Genomic DNA, 23,505 nt, shown 5'->3' on the forward strand with positions numbered 1-23,505 from the left:
CTCTCTAATAATTTCATGTAAAACTGCTAACTATAACTTGCTATTTTATTATTACTGAAGCCACTTCTAAAGTCACTTTCTCTTTCTAAATAGCTAACTGGAGTTGGTAATACTGTGCTTTCTCTACATACTGTACCATTTAAAAAAATACTCTAGTGGTGTACCTTCTTCATCTATATATTGCAGTACAACCACAAAAGTACCATAGGAAGTTTAAAAAAAACATTGTGCTAACAGGACTACAGTATTGATGAATAAAAATTGTAACCCCCAGGCTAAGCTGCCAAATAAGTAGTGAATTAATTTCTGTAAAGTACTCTAACATTACAAAGGTGTGTTGAAAGGTGTCTGCTCATGTTTCAAATTAAACGCACTGCTGGTCAGCATTAGCACCTCAGCTTTGAACAGCAGCCATTTGCCTATAACACTTTGGGGGTTGGGAAAAAACGGATTTTCCGTTCACACTGGAATAATTAGAACATGTCAGGAAGAATTAATTTCCTCATTTTTCAAAAGGATACACAGAAATTACCATGTTATTATATGACAGGGTCCCTTGGAGAATTGTATTAAATTTAATTTCTAGCGCAGCCCACACAACAAATTAAAGTCATAAATAAGATGGAAAGAAGCGGGACGCAGAGCATATGTTTATGGCAATGAGTGAAGCCAAGGGACCAGAAACAACTATCTTCATTTCATTTTATTTAAATCAGCCAGACACTGTGTATCTGAATGACAGCACTTGTTAATGGTGCTGAGATTATAGGCTTCTTAACTTTGGAAAACAGAAGCAGTCCGTTAGCATTGAACTGCTATGTTTGCAAGGAAGCAGACTCTAGTTAAAATTTTGTTCCCTTGTATAGGGCCTGAGCTGAGGTCATGAACCTGCACAACACACACACTTCATGTTGTAAATGGCATCTTTTAGGAAACTAAAAGGATGGGGTGAAAAATCATGCATTTCATGTTATCCCAGGCCAACCTTTACTACAGGTAAACAAAAAAGAGGATGTATTTTCCTTATTAATGGCCCAATCATATGATTTGCTGAACCACCCAGTAAGCATTTCAGATTAAGGCTTACTGCCACACCAGCAGAGTGTCACAAAAGCTGATGTTTCACAAACATTGTGGCAACATTATCCTTCTGTGCCAATTAGAAATCTCAGGGGTCTCCTTTTTAGCAGGAGCTTTGCCAGAGAAGCAAGCTTTTAATTGAGATGATTTAAACTTTCTGCTTCTATACAGGTCAATACATTTCAACAGAGAAAATGACAACAGCTATCTTGCTCAAAAACTAGTGCCTATGGTTGCCAGACTCTGAAATTTAGGGGAAGGGGGTGGCACTCAGAGCAAAGGGTGGGACCTAGTGTGTGTGGGGATCCCTTATAAAAAGAAAATTCAAGTCTTTCCTTCTATCTGATGTCCAGTGCAGAATTGTTTCTTCCTTCTTTTTAAAAATAGATTGTGTCCACTTCTCAGTCACTCTCCCTCAGTGGAAAAAAGTGGCACTAAGGCTGGATGAATGTGAAAAAATCCACCATTTGTGTCATTTTTGTGGGACAACTTTGAGTTCACTTTACTGCAAAGTCGGACAACTCAAAGTTGTCCCCATAAACTCGTGGTAAAGCCTGCTGTGTGTAAAGGTCCTTGGAGACTCCAACAAAAAGGCTTAAATACTGAAACCCTTGAGACCTGGCAACTATACAACCCCCAAGTGCCAATGGCTACTAGACTCATCAAATCTAATCTATATATGGGCAGCCTTTTTCTCTCACCTCAGTAAAACAGTGGCACTCAAAAAGTGCATTCTACGAATGGTCAGATTATACTATGCTAAAGTCAACTCAACTGCATTTTAATAGTGTTAATAAAATTTTAATAAAGCATGATAAAATATTAACAGTGTTCTAACACACTTTAATACCTGCTTCTCTTTTATCCTGTGTATGCTTCAAGCTTTTGTTACCCACACAGATTAAAATTGGATGCAATGACATGGAATAATATTACTTGTTCTAGCTATACTATAGAAGGTAGCAAGATGCAAGTCTTAAAATCCTGTGCTCATGGAGGCATAAAAGACTATGAAATACTGCAACTGACCATTCTCAATTTCAATAGTAGGCTACCATAATTACTGATAATCTGTTCAATGAAATTACAAGTGAGAGCAACACTATATAAAATATTTCTCCATCATGGCAATTGCAGAAAACCAACCTTCATTTTCTATAGCAATGAACAAGACTTATTGCAAAACAAACAGATATCATAATCAAGGACAGGGGGAAACTAAGAAAGCCATTCGGAACTGTAAAAATAATTGGCTTCAAAAGAGGCATGTGATATGCTGCTTGACATTGACCTTCTGTTATGGATGCATTTAAACTTTGTTTTTCATTTTATTATATATAACCCACACTACAGCAACATGAAAATCTGCAGAGATCCTTCAACTATCACAATAGCAGGCCAATATCGTTATTAGCGACACTGAAATACCGCTTGTTAGCTTAAGTCAGTCTTGAAAATGAGAGAGAGAGAGAATTTGTACCTTCTACAAAGTAGCTGCCATGGATCTGAAGACTCCCTTGGGTGCAACAAACTTTAAATAATTTGTGAATCAATTAACTGGCAATTCTGCGCACAGCTCAAATTTCACACTCCCAGGTCACTGCATCATCAGCCTGATATGAATCACAACATTTTGGGGAAAAGTTCATAATTGAAATCATTAATTAATTTAACAGGACTTTTAGTTATGCATTGCATTACACAGCTATAAAGGGGCAGGGATTAATTAGTTGTTTCTCTGACAGTTTCCTCTTCTTGGAGAAAAACTTTTCCAACATTACTTGATGTGCTCAAGAGCGTTGGCCTCTTACAGCCAATTTGAAGCTTCAGGAGCAATTTTTACTTCACATTGTGATGGGCAGAGCAAAGTGAGAAAAAGGTTTTGCTCTGTCTAAGGCCTGACTTAGCCATGGGCCAAATACTTACCTTTGAGGCATTCCACATAGTTGTGTTCGTGCTCGCTCTCTCACTCACACACACAGACACTCTCTTTCACACACACACACACACACACACACACACACACACACACACACACACACACACCATGTGTTCTTGGTGTGCTCATGCTACATGTTTATGGAGTGGCACATATGCAAGAGCATTTAGATGAGACAGTGACAACAAATAAGAGCTTTGCCCACAGCCAGAAAGTGTTTTAACTGCACGAGTCAAGATGCTTGTGAACCTAGGGTGGCTCCAGAGTGGGGAGGCAAGGGTGAGGAAGTGACCCCTCAGAAAAGCCGTTGCCCCTTCAGTCCCCCCACCATTTCTGCTTCAGAAATGTCAGTCAACAAGTACTAGGTAAAGTGAAGGACTACAGAATGACGGCTAGACCTTTAAAAAAAACCCTTAAACAATCAGCAGACCAGACCTCTATAAAAGCTTCTAAATCAGGTTTCCTATTGGGCTTGAGCAAAAGGGAATTCAGCTTGTTGCTAATCCTAGACGGGGCCATTTTGGTGATTGCACCCAGACTGTGAAACATGCTTTTCCCAAAAGTTGATTTGGTTTCAACCCTCACTATTTTTAAGAGGGTGGAGAAAGCAACCTTCTTTCACTGGCCCTTAAGGCTTATCTGCTGGTTATCTAGTTCATGTGTTTCCTTTGAGCTTTCCTGTTCTTGTGTTTTGTTAGGTCTTCTATTATGATGTTGGGTGGGGGGGGGGAATTGTATTGAGTAATGTATTATCTTTAGTTTCATTACTTGGTGTGTGTGTGTGTGTGTGTGTGTGAATTTTGTTTGAGTTAATTGCCTCTTTAGTATAAAAATGGTATGAAAATTCTTAAATAACCTTTACTTTGCTGTGGCATCATCTCTGCTGCAACCCTGCAGTATCCCACCACTTTCATCCCTGTCTTGCTCCTTAGCCCTTGCCCCTAGATCAGTCAGCAGCCAGATGGAACAAGCTTCCTGTAGGGGCAAGGTCTCATGGGAGCATGAAGGTCCATATATCACTGAGAAAAATGCCAACACGTTCTAGCTTACCAGCTTTTAGCTAAACATACAGCAACAGAAAAGTGCAGGCCAACACATACACAATCTCTTGCACTCCCTGTGATAATGCAATAGAGCATGACATCATTGGCTAGCACGGCTGCAGTAGAACAAGGGCTGAAAGCAGGTGACTACATAATAGGTGGTCATCACTTAAAAGCCTCCACAAGGTAAATTTCAGCAACAGGGAGAATCTGCTGTTGTAGGCTCTAATGCACACACCGAGCCAAGTATAACTACATTACCCACTTTCCCACTACAAGTTCACAGTCCTGTCTGCTCACTCAATCATTTTATAGGGCTACTGAGCTATTATGTTGGTTATTGGGTCAAAACAACACAACTACATTGAACATATGATTATCTCAAACTATTGCCTTACAACAAATCTAGTGTTATATTGAGATAGTATCTTTGCACATGCGAATACACATATAGGTGCTTAAAGAATCTGCAGAACATCACATCACTGGCAAAGCTGGAAATAATCCAGAAAATCTGGATTTAATTCACTTCCTTTTCCTCAAGTCATATTTCTGTTTTCTTCATTTGAGTGATTTGCTCACTAATCACACTTTGGGAAACCAAACAGATTTTAATGGTTTTGACAGTGTTTTTTAAAAAGCTGATTTATTTAACAAAATTTCACCTTATCTACCCTTCATATATCAAGCCATCTCCCACTTCTATTTCAAATCCCTCCTCAAACTCATGCTTCTGCCAAGACTTTTTGAACTAGAATTTAACCCTGCCCTATCCAATCCTCACTATTTCTTTATCAAATCCTTTCTTCAGTTGTAAGCCCACACACCACCATGACATATCTGTATTTGTACTGTGTTCCATCCAACACACTGCTGAAGCCACTAAATAAATCTTAAATACTAATAACAGTTTAATTTCCAGATTTCCCAGCCATTTTGCACCGTATCATGTAAACGAAACTCCTTTTCTGAATTAGTGTTACATATCAAGCCTATAATGTACTCACCAAACAAAGTGGGGAACGATCCCTTACAATTACAACCTCAAGCAGAGAAAGCAAATCATTTTTTGGTGCTGCCTTACCATCTGAATTGATAGAATTCAGCATAGTTTTAATGTGGACATTTTTTATAAGATTCAAGTCCAGAAACAAATGGTATCACCTCAAAGAGTGATTCCATTTGGGCGTTAGTAGTTTTTAAATTGGTATACAGTAGTTTTGGTAAAAAGTTATTGTTGCTAAACTGAAAGATTTATAAAATCCAGTAATGTTAAAAAAAACCTTCTTAACTAAAAATATATATATTTCCCATCACATAATGCAATATCTGTACAAAACTACAATTGTACTTTGAGTTGCTATAACCCCAGAAATGTCTGTCACCATAATCTTAGTTTTCCTATATGCCAATCTGGGCACTATTCACTTCCATATCATGACCAATGCTGATACCAGAATCCTCGAATGTATTAATTCGTGACCCCTTCTAACAAATGTAACAACATCCCTATTTAACCTGAGCATAGACTCTTAAAAGTCCTGTGCTGCTGAGCTGGATTGGTTTAACTCAATTAAACTAATATAGGTTAATAGGACAAATGACAAATCAGAAATATATTCTCAAAGCAATGCCGTGGAATGGACAGAATGTCAAGCCTTGGAACATTCTGGTTCACATCCCACTCAACTAAGAAGCTCCTTGGGTCAACTCTCTCTCTCTGCTTTACTTACCTCACCCAGTTGTTATAAGGATAACAACATCAGAAACCATGTATGCTGCCATTTTGCCCTTGGAAGAAGGTTAGGATTAAAATGCAACAAACAAATTGATTTGGCTTTGAGCATGATGCAAAAGAACAATTATCCCACAGCATTAGTAAATAACATATTATTTACATTGGTGCATGTATACTTGAATCACTCTGAAGAGTGCAACCTTGTCTCTGCCCCCCATAGCTTGCACACAAGATAATTCACAAAACCACAGAAAATAAGACCTTTTAGATGTAGTCATTGCTACAGCTTTATTCTCAGATTAAGGCAGCTGAACACTTAGCAGGACCTTGCATGACAGAGGAAAGCACAGAAACTGAACATGATCTATCTAAAATGGCTGATGTTATGCACCCTTATGAGGATGGAGCAAGAACTCTGCCCTTGTGAAGAATGAGTAAACTAGCTGCCCTGAAGGTGTGTGTCTCAGGATAGCACACTAGGAGAGTGATATGGATGCAAATTTTGCTTCACAAACTTTCTGAGGAGGAAAGGTGACAAACTCTTGTTTTCTCACCAGGCATTTCATAGCTTTGTATTTCTGAGGGGGAAGTGATTAGACACATAAGCTCTTGGGGTGGGGAGATACCGCCCCCCTCACTAATATAAAAATACAGTAACTGAATGTGTGTGAACTCTCCTGAAGATCAGAGGGGCAAGTTGCACATTGCATTTGTTAATCTGCTGGTCATTGTATGTGCACACACACACCACTCACCATTAGCTAAAAACCTATTCCCCAATCCCTTTCCTTCCATGTAGCCTCAAGCATCTATTGACTAAAACATTTAAAATGTCCACAATACCAGCCTAACTCTTGAAATTTTAGGGCTGAATGAAGAGGAGCTGGGACTGAGCACTGCTACCCCACTCTCCCAAAAACACAGAAATTGGAGCAAGGGCGGCGGGGGGGGGGGGGAGGCCCAAGTTAGAGTAGAGACTTCTGTCTTTGTTGCTAACTTTGTTTTTTTCACCATACTCAGCCACAGGCTTAAGTAATACATGGGCACCGGGAATATAAGGCAGCATTTTGTTATGGGTCCATATCTGTAGTTATTTAATAACCAGAGGATAATGCAGTGTGTTGAGTCTGGACTTGGAAGACCCAGTTCAAATTCACTTAGCCACATAACTCACTAGATGGCCTTGGCACATTGCTAACTCTCAACCTATCTAACCTCACAAGGATGTTCTTAGAATAAATGAGGTAACAATTGTTAAGCATCTTGTATGCCAGCAAGTGCTATAATAAAAAAAATATTAAAACTACCAATAGAATCTCTGACATGAAATGGGGGTGGAATATACTGCCCTAATCCTTAAAGACGGACAACTCTCCAGGATTGGCCTAGAGTCTCCGAGAATCAACATCAATCTCCAGATGACTATCAGAAGCAATACTGGCTTAATATTGGGAAACATATTGCAGAGAGGGGGATCTCCAGGAATTGTTTCAGTCAGAGTCGGCAACCCCAACTCTCAATGTATGACTCAGTTCTTATTATGTAATGGTGCCTCTCACTTGTTTTCATTTTGTTTATTTTCTAAAATGTTTTTTTGCATTGACTTGGTAAAGTTTGCACTGACTTGGTAAAGACCATAGAAAAGCAAAAGGTTGTCTTCAGAATAAAGGGCTTTTGACAGCAGTGTGCTAGTCAGCTCATCAGCTTTGTACAGTTAAAAGGCAATATTAGGTCAGTTAAATTGATCTTTTTCTAAGCCATCATGAAGTCAGGAGATTTTGTTTTCAGATTCACAAGTTTTAAACACACTCTTGAAATAGACAGAGAGATTTTCTCATCTCTGAGGGGTGAGGGTGGGGGGAGAGGAAAAAGGACAATATTATAGTCTGCAAAGAGTTGGGACACTCAACCAAGGTCTTTCAACCTGCATTTATTTTATACTACCTGAAACATCAAGCAGAAAACATACTTCAAGTACATAGATAGTGTATGGGGAATGGCAGTTGAGAAAAATATTTCCCTTACCACTGATTAGAACATTTAGGTAAGCATGCAAACATTACCTGGCCTGTTACAGGCTGACTCTGTGCTCTAGCAGTGTCCCGTGAGAGCTGTCATCAGAGAAAGAGCCAGCAAAACAGCAGCTAGCGGGCCTATTAAAAGCAAGACAGAAAAGGAAGGAAGTTGAGGAGGTGATCCTTCACAGCTTCCAACAAGCTGCTTTGAAAAGACTTATTTAAGACTGTCATGCAGTTTATACTGATAATCTTCCCCACAGATAGATGGTCACATAAAATTGACATTCCATATATGTGTAGTTATTCTAATAATAAAAACCTGAGAAGAGTTTATTATGATAATTTCAATAAAAGAAGACTGGCTGGTCCACAATCCAATGCAAGGAAGACTATTCCCTTCCTCTTCACCCAATGAGCTTTACAGATGAAAAGAGTAATACTTTATAATTTGAAGGTAAATGTAATTTTAAAATGCAGAGGTTTATCATATGCAGAGGTGGTGTTGTAAACCACCCAGAAATGTGAGTTTGGGGCAGTATAAAAATATGTCAAACAAACAAACCAAACAAATCAGTCTACAGTATAGGAAACTACCATTGGAGCATTTATATTATACTTGTGAATTTGTCCTTTGAAGAGGCGGCCTTTTAGCACCTGGTTGATGTTCTAGTTAAAAATAAATAAAGCCATAATTTAAAGGGTGGGGGGCACCTAATAATTTCAACCAAACAATGAAGCTCTAGGGATATGATCCCAAAATCCAATTAAATGAAACCACCTCAACTGATTTCCATTCAGGGTCACAGCTGAAAATAGTTATTAAAATGGATTGATAATTATTACTATCACTTAAAAGGGGTTATATCCTAACAACCATGTACAGAAACCAACTACCATACCCAGGGGTGTAGCTAGGGGAGAGGGGGCCTGTGTTTGCCACTCATAGTGAGAGGAATAAATGAAGAAAACAGGGAAGGGTGGAGCTGGGGGGGGGCTCAGAAGCTGGAGGGCCTGGGTTCTTTGAATTCATCTGCTCAATTAGAGCTGCACCTCTGACCATACCTCTCCCCTTTAGCAGCCCCTGTGAGGGGCTGAGGTGTTGTTGTTTTTAAAGAACTGCTCCTCAAGGTGGGAGACCCTTGGGAATGAGGTAGAATATGACACAGGAAGTTGCAAGAGGAGAGAGGAACTCCTCTCACACAAGGTGCTCAGGCCTGTTTTGGAGGGGGGATTCCCTCTCCCCACTGCTGTTTTCCATGCAACATAGCATTTTGATTTCAAGCACCTCCCAGTCCTAAGAAGTGGCTTTTGGGAGGCTGCTGTGGGGATTGGAGAATGGGGCAAGCAAGTTCACTTGCAGGAATTTACACACACACACACACAGGTTAAAATACAACCAAAAGTATTTCTGGTGTTCAAAGCACTATGTTTTTTTACCCCATTAGTTCCCACAGATTGGAAGGAGACTGGAAAATCTGGGCTAAGAAACTGGCCGGACAAAGCCATCCAGATTTGCATAGTTGTGGAGAAATAACCTTGTAGTGCAAACTACAAATGGCCACTTCTCCATGTGGTTTCAGCTACCATACAGTAGAAGCTCTAATCCAGCCCATTAAGCACTTTTCAGTCCCACTGATTTCAGTGCAAGAGCACATGTTTAACTCAGTTATTGGATAAATGTGATCTAAACACACTTAATGGACACTGGCTCAATCTCCAGGTTAGGGTTTATTTTGCTATCATAGGGCAATAGTACCATAGTGCCTCAAGCTGAAATTGTGGCCAGGAGCACTTTTACCATCTGCGATTGATTCGACAACTCTGCCTTGAGGAGAATGACCTGAAAACCATGGTGCACCCAGCTGGTAACCTCCAGGTTAGACTACTGCAATGCGGTCCATGTAGGGCTGCCTTTGAATGTAGTTCAGAAACTTCAGTTAGTTCAAAATGCAGCAGCCAGATTGGTCCATGGGGTATCCTGGAGATACCACATTATTTTGTCGTATTGGCTGCTGGACAAAATACAAAGTGATGGTTATACCTTTAAAGCCCTGAATGGCTTAGGTCCAGGTTACTTGAGAAACCACCTTTTTATACAAGATCCGCACCACTAATTAAGATCATCAGGAGGAGTTTATCTTGACCACCAGTTCATTTGATGGAGACCTGGGATCAGGCCTTCTGAGTTCTTGCCTCTAGGTTATGAGAGCCAGCATGGTGTAGTGGTTAGAGTGCTGGACTAGGACCGGGGAGACCTGAGTTCAAATCCCCATTCAGCCATGAAACTAGCTGGGTGACTCTGGGCCAGTCACTTCTCTCTCAGCCTAACCTGCCTCACAGGGTTGTTGTGAAAGAGAAACTCAAGTATGTAGTACACCGCTCTGGGCTCCTTGGAGGAAGAGCGGGATATAAATGTAATAATAATAATAATAATAATAATAATGAAACATGCTCTGCATGGATATGAGAAGACTATCTTCCTTGGAGGTCTTCAGGAGGCCCATCTTTTTAGCCTGGGTTTAAAGATATCTAGTTTTAATTTTTTAAAAAAAAAATTTAATTGTTTTATGGTGTGTGTGTTTTTAAGCCTACTTTCCAGTAGGCTTATGAGATCACCCACCATTTTGTGCCCATGTGTGTGTCCCCCACTATCAACTTCACAATGCCTGGACCAATATGAACTAAATCAAATACAGTTGTAGGGACACATAGGGACACCTCAACAGCATAAGTTTGTGATGTCATCCACCCTGATCAAAGATGGCAGATATGTAAACACTGTGATATCACCCACCCCAATCAAAGACTGCAGATGTTTAAACATTTGAGGCGCAAGTGGGCTAACCTGTGAACCACCTAACTGAATTGAACCAAATTAGGTACAGTTGTAGTGAGTGACACACAGAGACACTTCAGTGGCATCGTCTGTGATGATGTAATCCACCCAGATTCAAGATAGCAGACACATAAACATTTGAGGCGCAAGTAGACTTACTTGTGAACCGCCTAATTGATTTGAACCTAATTTGCTACAGCTGTAGGGACACATATGGATGCCCCAATGGTGTAGTTTGAGATGATGTCATCCACCCCGATCCAAGATGGTGGATGCATGACCTAGTGTCTAAATATTTTCATCTCTGTGCAGAATGAGTTTTGTTCTGGGAGGCAGTATCAAGGCATTGTGTGTGCGCATGTGCATTCAGAATAGGGCCTTCCTGATTCAACCTGAGCAGGATAAAAAATGAACTGAGCGGACATCCAAAAACTTGTGATCGTATGCACGTGTGCACACCTTAGAGGGAACCTATTGAGGCACAAGTGCATTAACTTGTGGCCAGTCTAACCAATCTGAACCAGATTTGGAACAGTTGTAGTGAGTAACACACAGGGACACCTCAATGGTGTTCTTTGCAATGATGTCATCCTCCCTGATCCAAGATGGTGGACATGTAAACATTTGAGATGCAAGAGGTCTAACTTGTGGGCCTTGATTTGAACCAAATTTAGCCTAGTTGCAGAGATAGTGAAAGGAAAGTAGGCAGATTAGTTCTTACTAGAACAATTCATTTTGTTTTAATCTAAACTGCCCTGAGTCACTTTAGGAAGGATGGTAAGTAAACTGAATTAATTAATTCAATTATAGATGGATGAATGAATGAATGAATGAATGAATGAATGAATGGACACCTGTTTTCACGCTAGATCTTTGTTGTCTGAATATAATATTCTCATCACTTGAATGCAGTGGTTCACTTACAGAATTCAGGCACTTTTTTGCATCATTTTATTTCTTTTATTTAAAAAACACCATTTAGTCTGAGTCAGTCCATATACCATGTAGGGGGTTCACTGTAGTTTATAAAGTAAAACAAGTCAAAATAGATTTCTGTATGTGAGAAGATTCAGAAGGAGCTCATCTGTCCTTGCTAGGGTGTTGCTTTTCCAAACAGAACCTAAATGTGGTCTGTACACAGTTTTATTCTTGTGGTTTCATGGAATGTTGTTAAACTGTCCAGGCTGCTGGTTGGTACTATATGACATTGCAAGAGGTTTACTGTTTTTAGATACTTAGCACTCTGTGATCTCTTCCATCTGGAATGGAATACCGGATTAAAATAAACATCAAATTGAAGAGATGGACAGGGTCAATTTGTCAGCAGGACAAAGTAAAGAGAGATCAGTTACCAGAGTTTATTGCCATAGCTTTAACAATGCAGCATCTTTAAGTGTTCATGGAGACAGTGTGCCTGAGTAATGATCTTATTAGAGTACAACCTAGTCAAAGAAAATGGAACTCAAGGAAATATGGAGTGGTGAAAATACATAAGAAATATATAACTTTTCTATCCTAAGTGTTGTTTTGCTGCTATGCAATATACTGAAATATCTAAGACAGCTAGAGAAGTGGACAACAGGATGTATGTTTAAGAATACCATGGTGGGTCAACAAATCTTTTTCAAGTTGAATAATTATTCTTACAGTATGTCATCCCTTGCATGGCAAAAAGGGGATAGTTGCTGACATTCTCTAAAATGCCATTTTTAATTCCTCTACTTCTGACACCCTGAGAAGTATAATTCACTCTTGTGAAATATCAGCCCGGAGTCAAGAATGTCTTATTTGCTTTAAGAATATTGCTACTGACTGTGTGCAAGAATCAGGAAACTAGAAATGGATGGAGAAACAAGCTCATGTTTTGCATAGCTACTTAGAGCTGGTTTGGACAGCTGGCATAGCAGCGTAGTTAAGAGACTGAGCTATGAATCAGGGCTTCCTGGGTTTGAATCTCATCTCTGTCATGAACTCACTAGGTGGTCTTATGTAGCCACAGTATGGAAATACTATTTACTCATCTTCCAGGGTTACTGTAAGGATTTCCACAAAATAATTAAAGTGAAGCTCTTTGAGTACTTGAAACAAATAAAAAGGCTGTGAAATCTTGTGCTCTTGGTGGCAAAAGGGAAAACTCAAACTGGTGTTTTTATTTTGGGGGTAACCCTAAGCAATCAGAGCAGAAAATTCATAGGGTAGCACTGCAGTATGGAGCTATAGCAACACCAAGACACTGTAGATACCATGCATAGCCCTCAGCCCAAAGGCAATGTGTCAGTATTCACAGAAATGCTAGGACACTGCATTCTGCAATTCATATGCTGAACTGTGGAGCGATAGTGAACTGCTGCATCTGGAGCTGTTCTGTGCCCTGCTAGCTTGTCAAGATCAAACCAATAATCCAATAATCCAATAAACCAATAGTAATTAAAACCTGTTTCTGCATTCAAATATGTTTGGTTTTTTATATAGTGGCTGACATCCAGATTAATGTTCCATCAGCAGAATGTTTCTGTGAATGGAAGGTGTGTTGTGCTCACCAAACCGCCCCCCCCCTTCCACTAGCGCAACACTTCTGTTCACAGAAGTGGCATTCCACTGACAGAACATGAGTCTGGATGTCAGCCAGTGTATTTTAGCCATATGCTTAATACAGTAAAGAAGAAACCAAGTCAAGTTATTTTTTAAAAAAAAGTAAATCCACAGAGAAGATATAATCTTACAACTGTTATTATATCATCTAGTAGCTTTTATGATTTCAATTAACTAGTAGCTTGTTCCAAGAACATTTAAATACTTAAGATTTGATAACTATGGTTAATCTTCATTCAGCCTAAGATTACACAGAGTAATTACATGTAAACAGGAAAAATGAACTGAATAATACTTCCTGTTTCAGTGTTGGTAACTATATTGTGAATTGTACAGTATATACAATTAGAGTTATATTGCTAAGCTAAAAATATTGGTGAAGATCTAAAAATGACGAACAGTGCCTTTTTAAAATTAATGTCTTATTAGTTGGGTGAAGTACACTGACAAAGAATAATTTATGCTTATTCAAACTGCTCTCGACATCTTCAGGTGTTTCCAAATGAGCTCACAGAAGAGTGATTAAATGCATCTGATAACAAGCCACACATTGCTGAAATTACTTACCGCCTCATTTTATGATTAATTAAACATGTAGATTAAAGTTGCAAAAGAATTTAGATTAATGAGCAAGTTAAGTCTTGCTGATATAAGTGAATTGGGAATTGGATGCTCTGTGGAACTTTATAAACATGCATTTTATAATGAGTAAGACAAGGCTACATGTTGAATCCTGGCCACAAGGGCCTTTGACGATGCAGTCTTTTTTAACATGGTTTGACAGCTTTCAAATAACATTCTACTATAGGCTTTAAACTTTGTGCATTGCTGTAAAACATGAGACTACATAACTCATGTATTAGGAGTACAATTATTTCCAAGCTCTCCAAGGTAATGACCCCCTGTAGCAGCAGCTGTTGAGAAAAATTACAGGCTCAATTGTTATTTTAATCAGAGAGAGTTTAGTAGTTAAAAGCAGTTATGCAACTTGTAAAATTATATGACACCTCATCAGTGCTTTCTCTGCAGCATCCTTTAGCCAAAAAAATGAAATGAAATGCAATGAAAATAGAAAGCACCACAGCTTGGGCTTATTAGTAAAGCTTGGTACTCAGTCATTCATAAAAAATTCAAAGCCATTTATTAGTGTGGTTTCTGTGCAAGGCAAGGTAATGTTTAAATTTACGATTACTCTTATCAGCTTCAAGAGCATTTCAAAATATCTGCTGGGTTTGCTGAACATCCAATTTTTCTCTTTTAAGATCAGCTTTCCCTAATCCAAGTAGCTTAGTCAGTGTCAGAAAGCCAAGTTGGACTTTATGGTTTTGCAGGGCAAGAACAAATCGGATTGTTCATAGAAACACAGTACACTGTGTTCTATATAGCAATTCCGGGGAAAGAAAATGGAAAGCTTAACCTGATGGTTAAACAAAAAGATTATTATGACACTTGTCATAGAATAGCATTTGTTACTTTACTTTGAGCTGATCTAGTACAAAGGACAGTGGCACTTAGTATGAAGATCTAAATCACAAGTCTGAATAAACTCAGCTCTTTCCAATTGATCTGCCATGTACATTTCTGTACTAGAATGGATGTATTGTTCAGCTATAGCCTACTTGTATTCTAATTCCAACATGCTTCTAGGGAGGAAGGGGAAATTTTAAGTTTTAGTACTAATTTTAAGTTTGAAACAAGAGCTTCTCACTAAACAGGCCATGTGGACATAATTATCAATGTCATGCTACATAGACAGTGTCAAGCATTAAGTTATTTTAACAATGTACCAGGCAGTTTCAATGTTTTAATCATTTGCTTATATAAGAACAAATGCTACATAATAGATTAGCTAACATATACTTTGTCTCCAGAAGTCAATTATTGTGTTGAATATTGAGGATATAAACATTGAGGATATAACATGAATATTTCACTAGGTTAGTTTCCTTCAACATTTTAATCATTATTACAAAACATGAATATAGGATCATAGGAAGCTGCCATATACCAAGTCAGACCATAGGTCCATCTAGCTCAGTATTGTCTACACAGACTGGCAGCATCTTCTCCAAGTTTGCAGGCAGGAATCTCTCTTTTCATTTTCATTTGAAAAATTATACATCACTTTTTCCATGCAGACTCAGAACGGTCATCTCAAATAATTGCTCTGGTAAAATGTTCAAATGTTTTAGGGTCAATTTCCATATTATGTTTTCATATATAAATGTTTGTACTGACTCCTTTGACCAAGATGAACATAGGTGGTACTATGGGAATTAATGTATCGGGTTTTTTGTTTTTTTCTGTCCCAACACTGGCTTCACAGCACATTACTGGAGGAGGGGGGAAACCACACTGGCATCACCATTCTGATGTTACAAAATAGACTACCTTTGCACACAATTGTTGACCTGAAAGTACAACCATGTAACAAATAAATCAGCTCTTAACACTGCAAATTGTTACTTAATCAGTTCATTTTCCCACATTCCCTTTTCAGGCTAACATGGCATTATCCATTCATTATAGTCTCCCAAATTGTTGCTTCCCTACGTCTTCTATAGGATTTTCTTCAAGTGGGTTCAGATGTTCTTAAAAAAAAAGTGTTAGGAGAAGTAACACAAGTTGCATTTGCAATGGAATGGTAAAAAAGGAAATAGCAGGGAAGATGTGCAAGCAACTTACAAGTTCCTTTCTAAATGTTATGCTGTAATTTCTGTAAGATAAAACTGCACAGACATGTGGAGAAAGGAAAAGGTCTGCAATCAAGATAACTTATTTGAAGTTCTTAGAGACAGATTTGTAAGCAAATGACTGCCAAGATTAAAGTCCAACCATATCTAGCTAAGATGAAGATACTTTGTTTTTATTGGTTTTTACTTGTTCAAACTCCTGGAATTTGACTAATTTTTTTTAAAGATGCCAAAAACTTTGGTAGCTCTAGCCATAATTAATATGGCCCATATATTCTGCAGCACCAAGAGGGTGGAAGAAGGCCTGAACCCTTGCAAGGATGTGGCAGACTAGATAAGGCGAAGGCTTCTTCCACAGCTAAACACATGGAGGGGAAGGAGGAATGATTTTTGCTTCTCTCCCTTTCCTCAAAAAATTGTGTTGGTGTTCAGAAATATGTCCTTGCGGGCTGTACGACAGGCAGGAGCAGCATACAAATAACACATCCAGTTGGGGGATATCATGAAACTTTTTCCCACCTGAAAACCCTCTTTTGTTCATGGGCAAACAGTTCAACCCCATGTATTGGGTGCAGCCCTAACAATTTTATATGTTCCAGGTTATAGTTTTCACTACATAAAATGAGTCCACAGAGGAGTCTGATAAGAGCGGATTCAAATTTAAAATGCAGGTCATGGAGTGGCCTATGAACTGTAGCACTTGAGATACTCATATTATGAGCTCACATTTGAATATATACCACATAAATATTTTCATTCTAGTGCTAATCCAGGATATACCTTCTCTCTAATGTACTAACTTTGGATATGTAGGGAAGTTGTGCGGGGATATATTCAAACATAAAAATCATGTATGTGTGTACTGTAGCCCATCTATTAGGTATACTGTACTTCTATTGTCTCAGCATATATACTGTATCATAATCTAATTTAATACACATCTCAAAGATTTACAGCACAGGACAACAGTGGCATTGTCCAAAATGCCCATGTTGTTAACCCAACCATTTTTATCATTTTTGGACCTAGGAATTATTCTGATTTCATCACATGCTATATAACAATGACCAATGGGTGAAACATGGATTTCCTGTCACACTTCCATTTGAAAGTAGTTTTTTTTAAAAAAAAAAGCTTTGTTTCTATTAACTAGACATAAAACTACAATATAATTCAATTTCACCTTCCCTCCATGGTTCTACAACATTCTTGGAATTCTGTCTGAAGGACTTATTAAAAATAGTAAAAGAAAGAGAGAGAAAAGGAATACAAGGCAGACAAATAACACAGCCAAAATAATTGTCCAATTAATCAACACAATTATGACATTTCCCAACCCCAATGCCCTTATAACAGAAAGCAATGCTGAATGCCTAAAAAGGTCCTCAAAGAGATGCAAAAGTTATTTTAACAGCAGCATAAAAATGACTGTCCAGAGAGCTGCCTGGGAACAAACAGATGCAATAAGACAGCATAACAGAAACCTACAAATTTTTCCAGTTAGTAAAATTATTATTTTAAGTGTGGTCTATTTTCAATTATTCGCTAGCTACATAGCAATTTAGTTAAGAAAGAAAGAATCCATTAACATAAAAAAAGGAAACTGCACCAAGAACTATAACAACAGTCTTATTCTGGAGATTGGCCAATGGAAAATATTGTTAATTGGAGTGTTTCTTTCCTCTCAGAGAGCTTTATAGAACTCCGTCTCTTGCAAGAGGATATTTCCACAGTCAGCGGACAGTTTCTAAATTATCAGACACAGCTGATTACAAAGCAAACAGCATCAGAATTCAGCTGTTCTTTGAGGTGAGCTTCTTCCATAAACACTTTTAAAATGGTATCTATGGAATTATAAGGGAGGTCTTTCATTTACAGTTTTTATACACAGAGATTTGCACACGTGCATGAACATGCACATTCCAACCATTAAGGAAGCAATCAGCTACAAACTACAATCCACCTACTCAGTCCATAAAAGTGCTTGAAATAGGATTGCTCTGGAGTAAGAACACTGTGAACTTCAGCCTCCATAGCAAAATCAGCCATTCACAATTTAGTTTCAATGGGAGCAATATCTCTCTGTAAATATTACTTTAGTTTTCTTATGCATATATATATATCATATATTAAACCACAATGCTCATACTATTCATTCTTAAGACTTGCCACTGATTATCAGTGGGGATACTATAAATAAGACTTGAGAAGTTCAGTGCTCCTAGTTCAACTATCCTTTGACTTGCAGCAAAATTATGTTCGTTTTTTCTTCTTCAAACGCTTGCTTAAATACATGAAGACATTATTCTTGAAATATTAAACAACTAACATAAATGTTAAAGATGTGCCAAGCATTCTAATAACAGAAATAGCAACTCAACTTGAAATGTAATACTTTCATGGAGCAAATGTACAATGTGACTAAATTAGAGGTATGGTCACTTACTTTAAATTCCCAACTATTCCTAATGCTATTTCAGACATAACCAATGCCCACCTCATGAGAGACCTAACAATTTATCCTCTAGCGCTAATCTTCTACCATAAGTGCAGGGGAGCGAGGTGAAGAAATGTCCTTTCCATTTCAATAGTTTATCTCATAGGCCACAGTGGCTAGGTAGCAGGCATGGTCCATATACATTCTGACTGTACACAACTAGGAGGAATGTCTGATTCATCATTATTCTCCCCCCCCCAACCCCACCAATTATGGGCAATTGAAATATTACTGTATTGCAGTTTTTCTTAGATATAGCTATCTTAACATTAGCAGTACCAAACATTCTGTCACGGCATAGCATGACCAAGCAAAAGAACCCAGGATGGGATCACTCAGGGTCAACAGGGACAGGAAACAGCCTCCACCTTACAGTGTCTGAGTGCATCATTGTCCCTATTGAATGTTTTCATAAATAATAAATGCATTGTAACCCTTCTATTCTGCAGTTCAAAGCTGGCTTACAATCAAAATTTTAAAACAATCGATCATAATAAAATAAAATAAAATAAAAATATAAGAAAAACAGCAAACAATCATAACCATTAGTGCTGCCAACCAAAAAAATCAAGACTGCCAAAACACTCTATACTGCAAAAGAATTAGGTGGACTGAAGAGAAAGCTCTTCAGTAAGTGCTGAAACACCAGTAAAGTTAGCACTTGATAAAATGTTCCTGGGACAGGCATTCCATAACTTGGATTAAAACTGAGGTCCTGTTTCTGGTAGACACCCCTCACTTTAGAAGGTGGGAACACCCAGATAAATGCCTCCCAAGCTTATCTTAAACACAAATTGATTCACATAGGAATACCCAGGTCCTAGACCAGAAGAGGCAGCCTTTGGCACTCTAGCTATTGTTGAGCTACAATTCCCATCATCATCATAAGATTGTGGCTGTGGGGTGACAGGAGCTATTGAATTACAAATGCTGGAGTATTAAAGGTTGCCTACCCCAGCCTAGATCATTTACAGCTCTAAAGGTCAAGATTAGCACTTTGAGGAGACGCGACAGTAACATAAAGGTTTTCCCTATCACTATCAGTGCAATAGAAGAGATTCCAAAATGCACTCTAGCCCATGTTCACTCATGCTAGTTCCAAGTTTTCTACCAATTGTATTCTAGCCATTCTCCCTGCCATTTCATCAACCCAAGCTCCCCACTAAATGAGGGAACTAAATGAGCTTCATCAGTGGGAGAGGGCATCTAGAAGGATTCATGTCAACTGCCTGGATTACTTTGTATTCCAGAGAAGAAGTAAGGCTTCAACAGGAGCATCAGCCATGCCTGTGGGAAACTCTTGAGATACATCAGTATACTACCTGAATCCATCAGTCCTACTGAGGTTAAGAGTTCCTGGAAACCATTAATCCCTACTCCCACATCCCTATTTTCTGAATCCCTAGAGAATACCGTCAAGTGTATAACCTTAACATGTTTTGAGAGAGCCCTATAATTGGTATGGCTGCCATGAAGTTCTGACCCACACAAGAAAAGGGGCCTCTGCATGGATACTGAAGCCATCAAAAGCTAAAAGCTTGGGTTAACACCAGGTCTCATCATCACTACACATTAGCTCACCTCCAGCTCAATAGGGAGGCAGTGGAGATACGAGTACAACAATCTGTTTCTTTTGCCCAGTACCAGATACAAACACTTGAATTTGGGCCTCTGCAAAAAAAAAGGGGGGGGGAGATGTAATTATGATAAGAGTTGCTGTGGCCTTCACTGCCTCAGCCACTGAACTTGGGCAGATGTTGCACCAAGAAGCTGGGATGGGGCTGCACAACTTCAGCCCTCCAGCTGGTTTTGGACTACAACTCCCAGCATCCCTAGTCACAGTGGCCAATAGATGGTGGGAGATGTAGGCCAACATCTGCAAGTGCTGCAGCCCTGAGTTAGGAGAACGTAAATAATACATTTGAATAAAATCTTTCATATTCTGTGCTTGCCATTCTTCCTATTAAGTATAGAGGTTTATTTTGGGCCATTCCTAAGGAAATAGCAAAAACCTGCTGCTAGAGTGGCTGCTTCCTTCGGGGAATACAAGCCCGTTTCCAAACATCCCACTATCACAGTTATGGACATTTTTCTACTAGAGGATAAGTTTCATTTAGCCAGATGTGTAAAAATGGTTAAACAGGAATGACATTTAGCAGCATTATGATGGACAACTCCACAGGAGGAATGTGCTGTCAATTTCCCCTTGGAAGTTTGTTGCAAGACATACTTGTATTGGAACACACACACACTAGCAACCAATGTAATTCACCCCAAGTATTCAAATCACTTCTTCAAGTCTCCCTCCTCCATCCTGTTTCCAAATTTGAGTCCAATTCAAATAATAAAAGGAACAAACAGCAGGTTGCTGATTAGAGTAAAACATGGAATCCTTTGTTGGAAAATTAAGTCATCTTAATAAAGTACATCAGTTAAATGCCAGCAAGATGTACGTATTCAGCACTGACATGAGAAGATATTTTTGCCAGAGGAACAAGCACAGGATGTTCCTATTAGCACAGGACTGAGGATGTGTGCATGTGCCAGGGGCACATGGAGTTGTCCAGATATCATTGGGCATGTGACTAGACACATGGGCACATGTACTATAGTGCCAGTTTGGCAGCAGTAAACTAAATGAACACTTTGTTTAGGTGGTGGTGTAAGTTAAGTCATAGACACTATATTAACTTGGCATAAAAATACAAGACTATGAGCTAGTTGCCAAACTGTTGACTTTCTAACCTGCATAAATGTAAAGAGTTGCATATAAAATAAAGATGTTAACCGAGAATAATTTTTTTATTATTATCATTGGGATGTATGACATGTGGATAAAGGTGATATGGTTGACATAGTATATACTTGGACTTCCCAAAAGCTTTTGACAAAGTTCCCCACCAAAGGCTCTTGGGTAAACTTAGTTGGGGTAAGCAGAGAAGTGGCCAAATTTGCAGATGACACTAAACTATTTAGGGTAGTCAAATCCACAACAGATTGTGAGGAGCTGCAAAAAGATCTCTCCAAACTGGGGGTGTGAGCGACAAAATGGCAAATGTGGTTCAATGTAAGCAAGAGTAAAGTGATGCACATTGGGGCAAAAAACAACAACCCCAACTTCACATATATACTGATGGGATCTGAGTTGTCAGTGACTGACCAGGAGAGGATATTGTAGAACTGGAAAAGGTGCAGAAGAGGGCAACCAAAATGATCAGGGGCCTGGAGGGAGCATCTTCCTTATGAGGCTAAACTACAGCATCTGGGACTCTTTACCATAGAAAAGAGGCAACTAAGGGGGGACATGATCAAGGTGTATAAGATTATGCATGTATTGGAGAGGGTGGACAGAGATAATTTTTTCTCCCTCTCTCATGACACTAGAACCAAGGGTCACCCCATGAAACTGAAGGTCGGGAAATTTAGGACCAACAAGTAGAAGTACTTTTTCACACAGTGCATAATTAATCTATGGAATTATTTGCCATGGGGGTGTAATGATGTCCACAGCTTGGATGGATTTAAAAGGGGCTTTTATTCCTTTTCATTCATTGATTCATGAATTCATGGATGATATGTCTATCAATGGCTACTAGTCTGGTGGCTGTGGGCCACCTCCAGTCTCAAAGGTAAGATGCCTCTCAATACTAGTTTCAGGGGAGCAACAGCAGGAGCGAGGGCATGCATATACCTCTTGCCTATGGGTTCCCCATCCCCAGAGGCATCTGGTGGGCCATTGTGTGAAACAGGTTGCTGGACTAGATAGGCCTTAGACCTGATCCAGCAGGGCTGTTCTTATGCTCACTCTCAGCTATAGGAAATAACTACTAATGTTTATTTTCAAACAGCTAGTGGTAATAAGTTGAAGTGGAAGGAATCCAGTAGGCAACAGTGAAGATACTTCGGAATTTCAAGGAGCAATAGTAAGTTACAAACCAAGAAATGATATTTCTAGTAGCCAGGGCCATTCAACTAATCATTTAATCTCCTCCACCTTTGATGGAATCCTGTCTACTTTTCAGCTCAGTCAATCACATCATATTGTTCATGCCTAACAAAACTGCATGAAGTGGAAGGGGCATAAAGAAAACTAAAGTGGAATGACGAAAAATGGCAGAATGGTAGGTGAGGACCAAAGGAATAAGTCAGTGTTATCCATATTAGAATCAGCATATTATATATTTCTGACCTAAGGAGGAACAATTATTTTGGGTGACATTTATTTATTTAGAATATTTATGAATTGCTTTTACAACAAACAGTTCACTAAGTGGTTTACATAGCAGACAAATGAGAAAACGGTCCCGTATCTCAAAGGGGCTCACAATTGAAAAACAAGAAGACAAGAGCTCATAGCAAGAGCCACTGGAAAAGGACAATAGTTGGAATAAATTAGAACAAATAAGGAGAACCACTTGGAAGGTGCCTCCTTTTCCCAATCAGCAGAGGTGACTAGGGGCTGGTTCCAACAATACAGACAACAGGACACATGAAGAAGAGGAGGGGGCATCCTCCATGCACATCCTGATGCCCTCCCAAGTGTGTGCCTTGATTACATGTGAGGGTTGTTCATGTGAGCTGACACCTAAACACATATTCCAAGTACTTGTTTAAACATGTTACATTCCAGGAAATTACCTGAAGGAAAGGGCTACCTCGAGTTTGGGAATGTCATTCAGCAAAATTTATTGCATTAAGTACTCCTGCCTCATCAGGGAAAATACTTCTTTTAATAGGCATCAGGGGCATATCTAGGGAAAATAGCGCCTAGGGCAAACACTGAAATTGCGCCCCTTGTCCAAGCATCTGACACCCATCTTTGAGATAACTTTACCATAATATCAGCTGAAAAATACAAGTCAGGCTCGTTAATCTTTTAATATTTCAAAAACTATTTTAGCAGTGGACTTAGCCAGACCAAAAAATGCTGGAAAACTACAAATTTCAGTATGCTGGGGCTCATGAAATACCCCAATACTATGTGGAGGTGTACTTGGAAAACTAAACAGAAGTGCCTGTCTAATTCTCTACTATGTATTGTAGCATCACCATTACATAAATTTTAAAAA

General features: G+C 39.0%; 1 protein-coding gene across 13 annotated transcripts in view; it reads right to left on the reverse strand.

Moving 5' to 3' along the window:
• Nucleotides 1–23,505, reverse strand: part of SOX6 (SRY-box transcription factor 6) — a 676,724-nt gene that overhangs the window by 528,035 nt on the left and 125,184 nt on the right. For 11 of the 13 annotated variants that reach the window (XM_053251996.1, XM_053251998.1, XM_053252022.1 and 8 more), the window contains one exon: nucleotides 7,864–7,953. The exons of the other annotated variants lie outside the window; for them this stretch is intronic. The gene's annotated coding sequence lies outside the window, so the exon portion shown is untranslated. The remainder of the gene's footprint in view (nucleotides 1–7,863; nucleotides 7,954–23,505) is intronic. 13 annotated transcript variants of the gene reach the window in all.

Source organism: Hemicordylus capensis, chromosome 1, assembly GCF_027244095.1.
Source record: "Hemicordylus capensis ecotype Gifberg chromosome 1, rHemCap1.1.pri, whole genome shotgun sequence".
In the NCBI taxonomy this organism is placed as follows: Eukaryota; Metazoa; Chordata; class Lepidosauria; order Squamata; family Cordylidae; genus Hemicordylus; species Hemicordylus capensis.